This window comes from Lissotriton vulgaris, unplaced genomic scaffold (assembly GCF_964263255.1).
Source record: "Lissotriton vulgaris unplaced genomic scaffold, aLisVul1.2 SCAFFOLD_2405, whole genome shotgun sequence".
NCBI lineage: Eukaryota > Metazoa > Chordata > Amphibia > Caudata > Salamandridae > Lissotriton > Lissotriton vulgaris.
Genome location: NW_028250489.1, coordinates 327171 through 341874, shown reverse-complemented (window position 1 = coordinate 341874; position 14704 = coordinate 327171). Strand labels below are relative to the sequence as shown.

Here is a 14704-nt window from a genome sequence, read left to right as displayed (position 1 = left end):
ATGAACACTTGACCCAACGGGAGAGTGACTTGCTCCTCTTAGAGATGGAACGCAATACCTCTCCCACCGAAGCCAAGACCCACAGACTCCAGAATAAACAACTAGAATACAAAGCCCTAGCACGTGAAAAAACCCAGGCGAGACTCCTTCATACTCGCAACAGAGTTTATGAGCTTGGAGAAAGAGCCAGCAAAATGCTAGCATGGCTGAAATGGCGGGATCAGGGTGTGCGATGGGTCCCTGAAATCTTGCTTGAGGATGGGAGGCGGGTAAGGGACCCCCGGGAAGTAGCGGAAACATTTGCGAACCACCTGGAGGCAGTATATACCTCCAAGACCACCTCCTCCTCCGATGACTCGCGTCAGCTTTTGGAGGAAATGAACCTACCTACACTCTCGGACAGTGACAGGAATGCTTTAGACGCAGACATAACAGCGGAAGAAATCTGTAAGGCTATCTTTGCCATTAATTCCGGGAAGGCAATAGGGCCTAACGGTATTCCGATTGAATTCCTCAAGAGGATAGCCCTTAAAGTGGCTCCTCACCTCAAAAACATGTATGACGAAAGTCTAGAGCAGGGTATTCTTCAATTAGATCAAAGGCTAGCTACTATAGTCGTCATATGTAAACCAGGTAAACCGGCAACTAACTGTGGCTCATAAAGGCCCATCTCTTAAACAGCTCAGAAGCCAAGGTATCAGCTAAACTTTTTGCGGCTCGTCTAATAGCAGTCCTCCAGTCTCTGGTCAATGAAGACCAATCAGGGTTTGTACCCGGCCGGAACACCGCCTTAAACTTTCGCCATGTCCATAATGTCCTCTGCAGACAGCCGTGTTTGCAGGAAGACGCGGTTATACTATCGCTATTCAATAGAGTGGCCTCATGGTGGAGTGGTGTGGCTCACTGGTTAGAGGCGGCAGACCCGGAAGCAGAGAATGGCCCGGGACCAGGGTTCAATTCCCGACGCGGCAGGGTCGTGGACCAGGGTCAGTGGTCTCGATAATTCTCACCTCGGTGCCTACTCTAACAGGGCTCGACAAATCCACTCGCCCGCTCGCATTTGCGAGGGAGAATGGATGAGGACGAGCTATTTTTAGGTCCTACTCGCCCTTTCTGGCGAGTAGGAAGTCAAACTAACTTTTGTCCTCCGTCTTTGAAAACAGAGCAAAAGTGACAAGATAACATGATTTAAAGGCATTTTTATTGCTCATTAAGGGAAAGAGCAATAAAGATGCCTTTAAATCTTGCTAACTTGTCACTTTTGCTCCGTTTTCAGAGACGGAGGTCAAGTGGGTTGCAGTCAGGTCGAGGGGATTTTCCATGGTACTAGACCAGCAGGACTAGTACCATTTTTCGGATTTGTCGAGCCCTGTCTAACCAGGGATCACACTCGGCAACTCTGGGCATTAGCTTGCCTCATCTCTACAACGGCCCCCCACATTCGCTGGGGATGCCTGGTTTCACCTTGGCGATACCCAGTAAGGACCATCTTACAAGGATAGCCAGGACGGGTCCCAGCGGTCTACAGCGCCACAACGCCTCAGGGCAGCAGTGCGCTATACAAGACACATACATTTACATTTACATTCACATTCATCTCTTCGAAGTACTGGCTAGATTTGGGTCCGCCGTTTCGACAATGGGTGGTACTGCTCTACACCGAATTGTTGGGTCAAGTCAGAGTCAACAATCATACGTCACATACATTTGCTTTACAGAGAGGGACCAGGCAGGGTTGTTCCCTGTTCCCCCTTTTGTTTGCGTTGACTCTCGAGCATTAGCACACTGGATACGGTGGGATATTTCAATAAGAGGACTGAGGTGGAGCGAAGACAAAATATCCCCATATGCAGACAATATCTTAATATACTTGGCATCCCCTCAGACCTCCATTAACAGCTTATTTAACGTTATCACTAACTTTGGCAAATACGCAGGATACACCATTAATTGGTCCAAATCTGTATTATACGTTTTACACGGCCCCCCGCCCAGACTACCTCAAGGTTACACAATTAAATTGGCCACTGAGGGTTTTAAGTACCTGGGTATTTTTATTACACCTGACCCAAAAATGTTTTATGATCACAACCTTCAGGGCCCCCTCAAGCGACTACAAGAAGACGTCAAACACTGGAGATTGCTGCCCCTATCTCTCTTAGGGAGGACAGCTTTATTTAAAATGCCATAATAAACCAAACAGGGGTACCAATATTGCCACACTACTTATGTTGTGGATCACGGGTGATCGCTCGAATCACTGACTAAAACAGTAATTCTCAAGGAATCTTATTTCAGAATAAATCAAATTTGTTTTATTTTTTACTTAATGCATATATCAAATCAATGTGCACCTTTTTACTTTTTTTCAATAGAAAACATTTCTTTAGTTCCACATAGTAGATCACAATAAACACAAATTAAACAAGGAACAAGACGAATGTAGTATTTTCACAAAAATCACGACTTGCATTCAACATTCATACCAAACAATACATCGTATCTACATACATTTCAGTTTTTATACAAATATTTACAATATCACAATTTGAAAAGACAAAGTATTGGAAATAGGCAAGTAAACAATGTTGGTATGTTTCCGAGATAGTCAAGGATTCCTAATGCTGAGTAGAAGAGGTCTACGCGTTTCGATTACCCCTGGTTATGGGGAAATCTCATCAGGACCATATGCCTGTGAATGGAGAACGAAATTGGGTCAGGCGGGTGGACAAAACCAATACCTCTCAACGCTACAGTGGGGAGAGAGAAAACTAATCATACCTCTTAGTTGCTGGCTTCACTTTTTGTGGTTGTAACTGTGGACAAAAGATGAAGTATCTTTTAGCCTCTACTATAAACAAAACAAGGAGGCGTTTACACAATCTTGGAGGAAACATTCATTCGTGACTACTCACATAGTATTACGCCTGCTGCGGCTGTGCTATTAACTGGAATAGAGTTCGGGTGGAAGTGGATATCTAAGGAAGATAAGAAGGACTGGTAAGGGAATTTGTTCGAGGAGCTCGTGTCGGTGGTAGTAATGATTTAGAGATGCGACTTACTTATATTGTTAGCGCGGGACGTTCACGGGTGTTTGTGTCCGCATGAAGCAATGTTGCGGCATGCTCCGGTTTCCTGAAAGGGAAAAGGGGGCTGGTGTCAGGTATCCAGTTTGTTTGTAACGGTCGCTTCTCTGGCGATGTTCGTCTCACATGGTGTGTCAGTTTAACTGTTTGGGTTATGTCCGCTGTGTTAATCGGGGGGTCCGCGCTCTTCGGTCTCTGTTCGTAAGTCCAGTTACCGGCACCATCCAGTCGGTAACCCTGATCTCGCGTCTTGTGGTTTTACTCACTTCCTGGTTCCCAAGGGATTATGGGGATTGTAGTTTGGATGTCCGTTGTCTTGGAAACGGATCGCGTTTCTGTTAGGTTTGGTAGTGTGTTACCCAGTTCACAGTCTGTGTGGGAGACAGTAGTCCGAATCTCGGTAATTCCATCTTTATTGACATCTCACAGGCGGTATAGCTCAGAGAGTTCATTGAGACCATTTATTGCTGAATTGAATTTAACTATTAGCATGGCTTCAGTGTGTGACAATTTCTCTTCAATGTCACCACCTCTGGGGTCTTTCTCAATTTTAGCAATCACTGTCCATCTTAAGTCATCGACGGTGTGTTTGTGATTTAACCAATGATTTACCAGTGGGGCCGTTATCACATTCTTCTTGATACGTGATTTGTGCTGGGTAATGCGGCATCTCACCTCTTGACTTGTTTTCCCGATATAAAGTTTATCACAGGGGCATTTGATGCCATATACGACGTACTTCGATTTACAATTTGTAAATTTGTCGTGTTTCCAGGATATCTGTTTATGTTGAAACAGATTTCCTTCTTCTGTACTTGCACAGCAGATACAAGATCCGCATCTGTGGTGCCCATGAATCGGTGGTAATCCTAGCATGGTGCCTAATGTTGGTATATTCTGTTTCAATGCTGCTCGAACTAGATGATTGGCCACGCTTTGGTCCTTTTTGAAGGCGAATAATGGCTTCTCTTTGAGTGTCTTGTCCACATTTTCCACTAAATGCCAATTTTGTAAAATTGCTTTTTTGAAAACATTCGAATTTGGGCAGAATGTAGAGACACAAACAATCCTGTTTAGAGTCGGTTTCACCTTATTTGTTAGCAGTGTATCTCGAGGGATCCACCATACTCTCTTCATTGTCCTTCTAAGTAGTTTGATAGGGTAGCCTCTTTGTGCTAAATTTTCAGTCAAGTTCGCAGCATGCAGCATGTATTCATCTTTAAAATGGCAGTTTCTCTTGATCCGCAAGTACTGTCCAAATGGCAGGTTTTCTCTCAAATTACGCGGGTGGCTGCTATTAAAGTGCAATGCCTTATTTCTGTCCGTCATTTTTTTGTATAGTGTTGTGACCAAACCCTCATCAGTTGGGTATACTTCGACATCGAGGAATGCCATTTTTATTTTAGAGTAGTTGATACTAAATTTGATTTCCTCCATTCTTGAATTTAACCAATCATGAAATTCCTTCAAATCATCCTCCGTCCCTCTCCAAGTCAAAAAGACGTCGTCGATGTATCGACTCCAACTTGTGATTTTGTCCCTGAATGGATTTGACTGGTACACAAACTTCTCTTCATATAAAGACATAAAAAGTATAGCTAATTCCGGTGCGAAGGGGCACCCCATGGCTACACCACTTGTCTGATAAAAGAATTCTCCGTTGAAATTAAAGTAGTTTTTCTTTAGTGCCAGCGTTGCTAATTGCATGATGAACTCTGTTGGTACTCTGGTGGGTCTTGGTCGTTGGTCTAAGTAAAACTGTATTGCATCCAGACCATCACTCTGGGGGATCTGGGTATACAGTGAGTTACATCCATTGCTACTAGGAAGTCTTCGTTTTGATTAAATGGAATGGTTGAGAGTTTGTTAATAAAATCAGTTGTATCTCGAAGAAATGATTTTACTTCTGTCATAAAAGGTTTCAAGAAGAAATCTACAAATTTGGACACAGGTTCGAATAAAGACTCACATCCGGAGACAATTGGTCTTCCGGGGGGGGTTCTTTTCGTCTTTGTGAATCTTTGGTAAGACGTAAAATAGAGGTGTTCATGGAGTGTTGCATTTGAGGTATTCGAATTCCTTCTTTCCAATTATTCCTTCTGCCAAGCCTTTTTCCAAAATTGGGTTAAGTTGTTGTTGCAATTCTGTAGTGGGGTTCTTACCTATTTTCCTATAGCACCTGGCGTTATCAAGTTGGCTCATCACTTCTTTTTTGTAATTCTCTGTGTCCCATAGGACAATGGCACCTCCCTTGTCCGCCTGCTTTATCACTACAGAAGTGTCTTTTTTGAGATTTTCTAAGGCCCGTTTTTCATCCTGTGAGATGTTAAATTTTGTCCAATTTCTTCCCTCTTCCATTTTGGTTATTGCTGATAAGATTGTTTTTTCGAAAGTGATAATTTCTTTAGCGATTTTGTTCCCTGGTGGGCAAAACTTAGACTTTCTTTTCAATCCAGTAACCTCTGATGGTAAATTCACTGGTGTTTGGGCGAAGAAGGATTTTAGTTTGATTTTTCGACAGAATTCGAGGGCCTCCATTTTGAGTTTGACAAAGTTGGTGTGTCTCCTGGGGACAAAGGAAAGACCTTTTTCTAGAATGCTTGTTTCCGACGTGGTGAGAATTCTATTTGACAGATTAAAGATCGGCGAGACTACCAGTTCTTGTAGTTCTGCCTGCGTGTTGACATTTCCCATGGCTGATTGTATCGTGGGCGCGCTCGATTTACCGGTTGGCCTCTTCCTAAAAAAGGAGCCGAAGAAGGTCCTGGTTGTTGTTGAAATGCTCCTCTTTTGTTTCCACCTCTCCTTTGGTTGTTACCGTCACTGTCACTATTACTTGATGCCGACGAGGTATCTGAGAAGGAAATGAATTTGTTGGTTGATCGTCCTTGGTATTCTCCTAAATATCTCCTTGATTCCACTCTAGAGTAAAAATCCGTTTGTAGATATGGGTATGTCCTTTCAAAGTTGTAAATCGAAGTAAGTCGTATATGGCATCAAATGCCCCTGTGATAAACTTTATATCGGGAAAACAAGTCAAGAGGTGAGATGCCGCATTACCCAGCACAAATCACGTATCAAGAAGAATGTGATAACGGCCCCACTGGTAAATCATTGGTTAAATCACAAACAAACCGTCAATGACTTAAGATGGACAGTGATTGCTAAAATTGAGAAAGACCCCAGAGGTGGTGACATTGAAGAGAAATTGTCACACACTGAAGCCATGCTAATAGTTAAATTCAATTCAGCAATAAATGGTCTCAATGAACTCTCTGAGCTATACCGCCTGTGAGATGTCAATAAAGATGGAATTACCGAGATTCGGACTACTGTCTCCCACACAGACTGTGAACTGGGTAACACACTACCAAACCTAACAGAAACGCGATCCGTTTCCAAGACAACGGACATCCAAACTACAATCCCCATAATCCCTTGGGAACCAGGAAGTGAGTAAAACCACAAGACGCGAGATCAGGGTTACCGACTGGATGGTGCCGGTAACTGGACTTACGAACAGAGACCGAAGAGCGCGGACCCCCCGATTAACACAGCGGACATAACCCAAACAGGTAAACTGACACACCATGTGAGACGAACATCGCCAGAGAAGCGACCGTTACAAACAAACTGGATACCTGACACCAGCCCCCTTTTCCCTTTCAGGAAACCGGAGCATGCGGCAACATTGCTTCATGCGGACACAAACACCCGTGAACGTCCCGCGCTAACAATATAAGTAAGTCGCATCTCTAAATCATTACTACCACCGACACGAGCTCCTCGAACAAATTCCCTTACCAGTCCTTCTTATCTTCCTTAGATATCCACTTCCACCCGAACTCTATTCCAGTTAATAGCACAGCCGCAGCAGGCGTAATACTATGTGAGTAGTCACGAATGAATGTTTCCTCCAAGATTGTGTAAACGCCTCCTTGTTTTGTTTATAGTAGAGGCTAAAAGATACTTCATCTTTTGTCCACAGTTACAACCACAAAAAGTGAAGCCAGCAACTAAGAGGTATGATTAGTTTTCTCTCTTCCCACTGTAGCGTTGAGAGGTATTGGTTTTGTCCACCCACCTGACCCAATTTCGTTCTCCATTCACAGGCATATGGTCCTGATGAGATTTCCCCATAACCAGGGGTAATCGAAACGCGTAGACCTCTTCTACTCAGCATTAGGAATCCTTGACTATCTCGGAAACATACCAACATTGTTTACTTGCCTATTTCCAATGCTTTGTCTTTTCAAATTGTGATATTGTAAATATTTGTATAAAAACTGAAATGTATGTAGATACGATGTATTGTTTGGTATGAATTGACATGTATGTATGTATGTATGTATGTTCTTATATAGCGCTCGATCACCCGAAGGGTATCTCGGCGCTTGCCTTGGGAACCCGTCCTGGCGTGTTGAATGCAAGTCGTGATTTTTGTGAAAATACTACATTCGTCTTGTTCCTTGTTTAATTTGTGTTTATTGTGATCTACTATGTGGAACTAAAGAAATGTTTTCTATTGAAAAAAAGTAAAAAGGTGCACATTGATTTGATATATGCATTAAGTAAAAAATAAAACAAATTTGATTTATTCTGAAATAAGATTCCTTGAGAATTACTGTTTTAGTCAGTGATTCGAGCGATCACCCGTGATCCACAACATAAGTAGTGTGGCAATATTGGTACCCCTGTTTGGTTTATTATTGTTCTGGTGAGGCTTGTCCTTATTGCCAGTGAGCCCAGACCCTGTTTTTGGTGTCGATTATTTAAAATGCCGGCACTCCCTAGATTCTTATACGTACTCCAAAATTGCCCATTCTCACTTGCTGACAATTACTTTACCACCATTGAAGGGGAAATCCATACTTTATGATGGGATGGGAAAGCACCTCAGATAGCCCTCCAGAAGTTAACAAAGGGGTGGGACGATGGGGGGATTGCCCTTCCGGATCTATGCCTCCATTACTGGGCCACACAGCTGGTGGCCATCAACCACTGGATTTATGGCTCCCCGTCGAACCCGTCTTTCCACCTAGAACAATACCAAACAGGGAGGGAGAGATATTTAGGTGCTCTTTACAGCAAGGTCCGAAGAGGCCGGTATCTGGGACCTATGACACAAACCATGGCCATTTGGCACAAGGCCACTAAGCGCCTGGAGTGGGTGGATAAATTCACAAAAGCCACACCGCTGTGGTCCTCTCAATGGTTGGGATCGCTCTGCCACCACACTGGGTTTGATAAATGGGACACCATTGGCATAACCAACATAGGGGACTTGGTTAGTAAAGGAAAGCTTCTCACATTTAACCCCTTAAGTGCTGCTGACGGCCAATGGTCGTCAGCAGCGCTACCTCCCCAGTGCTGCGCACGACCATTGAACGTCCATTCAGCACTAGTTCTAATGGACAGCGCAGCACTGGGGAGAAATGTTTACACGCAGCTAAGGTGTTAAGGAATTACAAACCAAACATGCTCTTGCAACAGAAAAGGTTTTTCGACATTTACAGATCAGACACGCTCTTCTAACAAACGTTTCAGAGCTACCCTCCTTGCCAGACTCTTCCCCCTTTAAGGATCGCCTGCTCTTGGAACCGCTTTTGACAATACCGTAAACTCTGTAATAACTTACCTGACTCTTTCCAAAATCTTCGAGATCGCTGGCAAACAGACATAGCGCCAATAGACGAGGATTGACAAACAGCATTAATGTCCCCTAGGGAAACTGCAATAAACCACCGCTTCCACCTTATACAACTGAAAATACTCCACAGGTCCTATCTCTCTGGAGTACTCCTGGCCAAAATAGAAGGCCGAGCAGATACGTTATGCATTAGAGGATGGGGCCAAGACAGTACATTTTACCACGTCCTATGGGACTTTCCCATTATACATCCCCTGTTGAGCAGCGCAACCCATAAAATGAGACACATACTGGTAAACACCTTCAATTAACGCCGCAAATGGAGATTCTGAATATATGGGAGGCCATCGACCTGACAGACTTAGAGCAACAGAGGGTGGTACTGGGGTACCTGCTGGTGATGCGGGCTATAGCAATGCATTGGGGATCCAACACAGGACCATTGACGGTGGGATGGGTGGCAGAGATGGACTGATGCATTATTGCGGAGAGGGAGGTCTAAAAACAGCGGGCTGCCCTAAGAAGTGGGACAGGAAGTGCGGTGGGTGGAATGCATTTAGGGGGGAGATTTGCACCTCCAACAGAGGATATGGCAATGAGGAGAAATCGAAACAGTGACCTTCCAAATCATTAAATACATGAAGTCTGTGATTATTGAGGCACTATGGTGCACGGAAATTGGAATGTAATGTGATATTGCAATAATGACTCTGTGCTTTAACTTTAATAAAAAATTGATTCAATTTTTTTTAAAAAGTATGGAGGCAAGACAAATCATGTTTTAAAGAAGGCATGGTAGTAAAGGAATAACGGGGAGTCAAGCCATGATCTAAGCACCTCAGCACATTCTATTTCAGACCAAAAAAGAAGAAAGAGCTGCCCAGGTGCTAGCAAGGCCTGCTGCCCTTTGCTAAGGGGGCAAACTCTAGAGTTAGACAGAGAATATTCAATAGATAATGGAGGGATACATCAAGCCTTTTAACTAGAACTGGGTTCATAACAGGTTCTTTAAAGGCTTAAAAGAATTGGCGGGTCCTCATTGGTCAGTTTGTGAGAGTTGCACTGTTTCAAGGTGAGGGTAGATATCACCATCAACAATTGGATCCCTTGTTTGTAAGTCCTGTGAATTGTCCCACGCTAGAGCAGAAGAGCCTCATAGATAACCTATCGAATTGGAAGGTGTTAGATAGACCATACTTCCTACTGTGCATAAAAAGATGGAAAGGAATTATTGACCAATGTAATGGAAAACTAAATAGAGAAGAGGAGTCCACCTCTGACATTGGCTCTTTTCTCTTTCAGTGGGACCTCGTGTGTGAGAGGAACTGGCTCAATAAGGCCTCAACCTCCTTTTTCTTCATTGGGGTCACGGTGGGAGCCATTTTTATTGGGTACCTGTCTGACAGGTACAGTATCAAATGCCCGTTATTTCCATATTATTTACGCATGTTCCTCCATGTGGTAGGTCACTGTGGGCCAGATGTAGGAAGGCTATTAACGAATTTCGGCCGTTACCGACCGGTAATAGGCTTTTCTGATGTAGGGGCCGAAATGAACGATTCGGTAATTTACCGAATCGGTAATTTAAGGAATCGGTAAATTACCGATTGCTTAAATACCGATTCTGTAAATTACTGAATTCCTAATGTAGGGAGCACTTAAATGAGTGCTTATCCCATGTTAGGATCCGTTATTTACCACCAACTACAAGTTGGTGCTAAATAACCCCAAAAAGCAATTTTAAGCAAATTGCGTCAGTGCCATGTTGCAGACATACATGCCATTAGGGCATGCATGTCTGCAACATGTGCGCCCATACACAATTGAGGGGTGCAACAGGGTGTCAAAGTGACACCCTGCCACCCTTCACTGTTTCCCCCCTTTTACAGATTCGGTAATTGGCATTGATTCCTATGGGCCTCAAGGCCCATAGGAATCAATGCCAATTACCGAATCGGTAAATACCGATTCGGTAATTAACGAATCTTAACGATTCGGTATTTTTTACCAAATTTTTTGCTACATAGCATTTACCGATTCTAAAATACCTAACCGGTAAAATTCGGTATTTTAGAATCAGTAAATAATATTTACCTACATCTAGCACTGTGTAGGGTACAATGTGTTATGTGTGGGAAGCATTCTTATCTCCCCTATGTGGATTAAAAAGCACGTTCTTGGTGGTGAGGTGGCAGATGGTGTTTGAAGTTGTAATGGTTTAAGATTTAAGAAATGTCCATTTAACAGGCTACATTAGTCCAACCGATAAGAGATTTCTTTTTGCTCACACACATTAAAACTACGGAGTAAAAAAATGATTTCTATTAAATCTTCCCTGTTCTTTTCAATTTGTCTTCCAAGTTCACCTCTCTTTCACCAACATAACACAGAGGCTATGGATAGTTTGTTTCAATTTATTATCCACATTATTCAACTCTCGATGCTTCAATAGCTTTTATTTGTGCCAGGTCACATTACAAGAAGTTAAATATTTTTCGTAGGAGATTAAGGGTCTGATTACGATCTTGGTGGACGAATTACTCCATCACACCGGTGACGAATATCCCGTCCTCCTAAATACAAATCCCATAGGATACAATGGGATCTATGTTTTGGTCGAAGGGAGATCAGTCACCGCTGAGACAGAGTAACTCATCCACCAAGATCGTAATTTGGCCCAAGTAATTTACCCAGAACCACAAGCTGTTGAGCCAACACTAGGACTCAAGCCTGGTTCAGCAGATCCAAAGTCAGCTGCTCTATCAGTTAAGCCACATCTCCTTTTGTGCTAACCCCCAGTCTTCTTCTCTGTGTGGGCCTTTTTGCACCTGCACATCAAGAGAATAATAAGAATAATCCCTCAGCTGAAGGTGAAGGGCAATTCTGCATGTTTTTACATCATCGGCTCGGGGGTTGTACAATGAGCTGACAAAATCCCTTGGAGTAATGTTCTACCAACCCTAGAAAAGATCTGTAGTGATACTTATCTATGGGGACTGTTGCATTCACTGCTTGGATTCTGCCAGCTCGTTTAGGACTTCCCCTTGCTCCCGAGATGATATATTCTAAGTGTGAAACTAAGATCACATGGAATTGCCACTTCTCTCTCAAGTGTCATACCACTCTTCACCAACCTCTTTGGCACCACCTCTAATACTCCATCATGTGTTTCCTGATTCTGACCACTCACCAAAATATCACCCTGGAAAAACTTTACCAGAATTATACTTTCCTGTACTTTTTCTTGATTCTTTAACCCGTTGACCGCGGCTGGAATTCCGCTGCGGTGCGGTTGATTTAATACTGGGCGTGGTCAGGACGGCCCCCGGATGTCCTCCCCACACGCCCACCGTCCAGGGGCCGTCCGACGCACGGAAATGGTTAAAACATGTTACAGGAGAAGTCAATACAAAAGACATTGAGCCGGATTACAATCTTAGCTCATGAGACGCGGTATCAAAAGGTCCATTATATGCTACGGAACTTGTAATACAACGGATGGGATATCAGTCACCTTTGGGATGGAGTAACCCATCCGCCAAAATGGTAATCAGGGCCTTTGTCACAAAGTGGTAAAGGGATCACGCAAGAAACTTATGGCCCGATTCCTCATGTAAAACAGCTTAATAGTATCTGGGGTGTGGAATGCTTGTAAATGTACACTCGTTCAATGAACAAAGTGCTAGAGAAATCTTCTTGCCGCATAAAGAAATCCACTTATCCCATATTCTGTTTAAATCGACTAGATAGCTTGCACTGATGCGTTCCTAGTAAACTCCAGTGTCCCATGAAACCCTGCCCTCCTCAGCCCCTTGTCTCTTGACCACTAAGCAATCAGCCGTGCTAACTCTTACAGTAACCTGTTAATACAGAGTACTCTTACCCACTATTTAATTTGTTTTAAAAAAAAGTAAGCGACAGGGCCCTTCTCGGGGTGCCACTACAGCCCTCAACACCCAATGTCCCTGCCAGATCTGCCAATGACGGAACCAACACAACTACTAACCATTGCACTTCTACAAGTATGACAAATCAGACTATTCCAGGCCACCTGTTGCTATAATAATGGTGTGAGTGCCAGGTGTTATTCATTTTTAATCGATATAGACTTACTAGGCACTGTTGTTGTGCTCATCTCAAAATTTGACAGACAGCACCACCATGTGTTGAACTGTTACTAGAGCCGGAGCTGACATTAAGTGCTGGTGCTGAGCACCGGAAACCACTGGCTCAAAATAAGCACTGCTCTTACCCCATAAATGCTTGGCTGGTTTCCTTCACAATAGCTCAATTCCACCCACACTAGCTGTGTGGTTCATTGTCCCCTTTGTGTGTTCTTTCACAATATAATTTAATTTAATTTAATTGCGGGTTTATATAGCGCTAGGATCGACTCCCGGAGGAGTATCTCCGCGCTACGACCGCTGGGGAAACGGTCCTGGCTCACCCTGAGAGATGGTCCCTAATGGGTATCTCTAAGGTGCGACCAAGCATCCCCGGCGGTCTGGGGGGGCCGTTGTGAAGATGAGGCAAGCTAATGCCCAGAGTTGCCAAGTGTGGTCCCTGACTGGAGTAGGCACCGAGGCGAGAATTATCGAGCCCGCTGACCCTGGTCCACGACCCTGCCGCGTCGGGAATCGAACCCTGGTCCCGGGCCGTTCTCTGCTTACGGGTCTGCCGCCTCTAACCAATGAGCCACACCACTCCACTATAGGCATCACCCCCTTCCTCACCCATTGAACTAAAGGTTCAATGTTCCTCATATGCTCTCTTAGGTCAGGTTGTATTGTACATTAACTTGCATGGATTCCAAAACACTCCTGCCAGATGTTTCCACTCCCCTGCCTCACACTTTCAACACAGGCAGAGAGCCCCTCTTTAGCCAGTTAGCAAGGTTTAGGTATCCTCTTAAAGTTTGTAAAATCTGGGCAGATACGAAGATGAAGAGAGAATTAATTCTGTATAAGGAAAAAGATTTGCACGTGAGACCAGATAGGCTGGCGGGACTTGTAATGTGTCTTATGTGAAAGACCGCAGAGTTTAAAATCTTCCTGCTTCCTGTTATTCTGTGAGGGCCCGATTCACAGAACTAACTTAAAACAAAATCCTAAACTTACTACTTTTGGTATTCACAGAAGTTAGGATTTTGTCTTAAGACTGACTTAAGACAGACTTAAGACAAGTCTGTCTAAAGTCTGTCTTAAGTTTGTCTAAATAAAAACTTAAGACAAAATCTTAACTTCTGTGAATACCATAAGTAGTAAGTTTAGGATTTTGTCTGAAATTAGTTCTGTAAATCAGGCCCGGAGAGTTTAACTAGGTAGAGGAGAGCGATGGATTATCCTGTTAAGCATTCGTCAAAGGGAGCAGTGGTGGGGAATTCTTTTAAAAATCTGCTTGCCCAAAGGGCAAAATGATTCAGAAATATACTTGCCCTTTAGAGAAATCAACTTGTCCTACTTACTACCTAAATCTTACATAGACCAAAAGAGGCAAGTTCAAAGCTTTTTATAATAGCAAAAACATGTCTAGAGTTTAGACAGCTTGAGGTGGTGTTAGGTATGAAATGGAGATATTAATTTTTTTTCAAATTCTCTTAATTTAACTCCTTTCCCCTGATATAAAATTCCTGCTGGCAGTGCAGTGCTGGAATGCTGTTACTGTATTAAAACGAATTTGTAAAAGAAATGTAAAAGATCTGTGCAGTATCTGCAGTAAACAAGAAAAGAGTGTCAAATGGTTATACCAGACCACAGTCAGGAGCAGCTAAGAAAGGGATTGACGGCCTCACTCAGGATGTTAAGGAAAGCCCTCACTCACCACCTGGTGATGACATGTTTCATCATCGGGACCCACCAAAGAGACAGAGTGCCTCTTTGGTGTGCTACAACGCCAGATCTACTGCGGAGCAGGACAGTGAGATTCAGACGTGTTGTGCAAAGTAAATTAAACTAATTAGTCTTTGGTG

At 43.5% G+C, this 14704-nt stretch overlaps 1 pseudogene across 1 annotated transcript in view; it reads left to right on the top strand.

Moving 5' to 3' along the window:
• The window catches only part of LOC147663254 (solute carrier family 22 member 7-like), a 359210-nt pseudogene that overhangs the window by 39100 nt on the left and 305406 nt on the right, over positions 1-14704 (top strand). Inside the window, exon 2 of the transcript XR_015305363.1 lies at positions 10039-10142. The product of XR_015305363.1 is annotated as a solute carrier family 22 member 7-like (transcript). The remainder of the gene's footprint in view (positions 1-10038; positions 10143-14704) is intronic.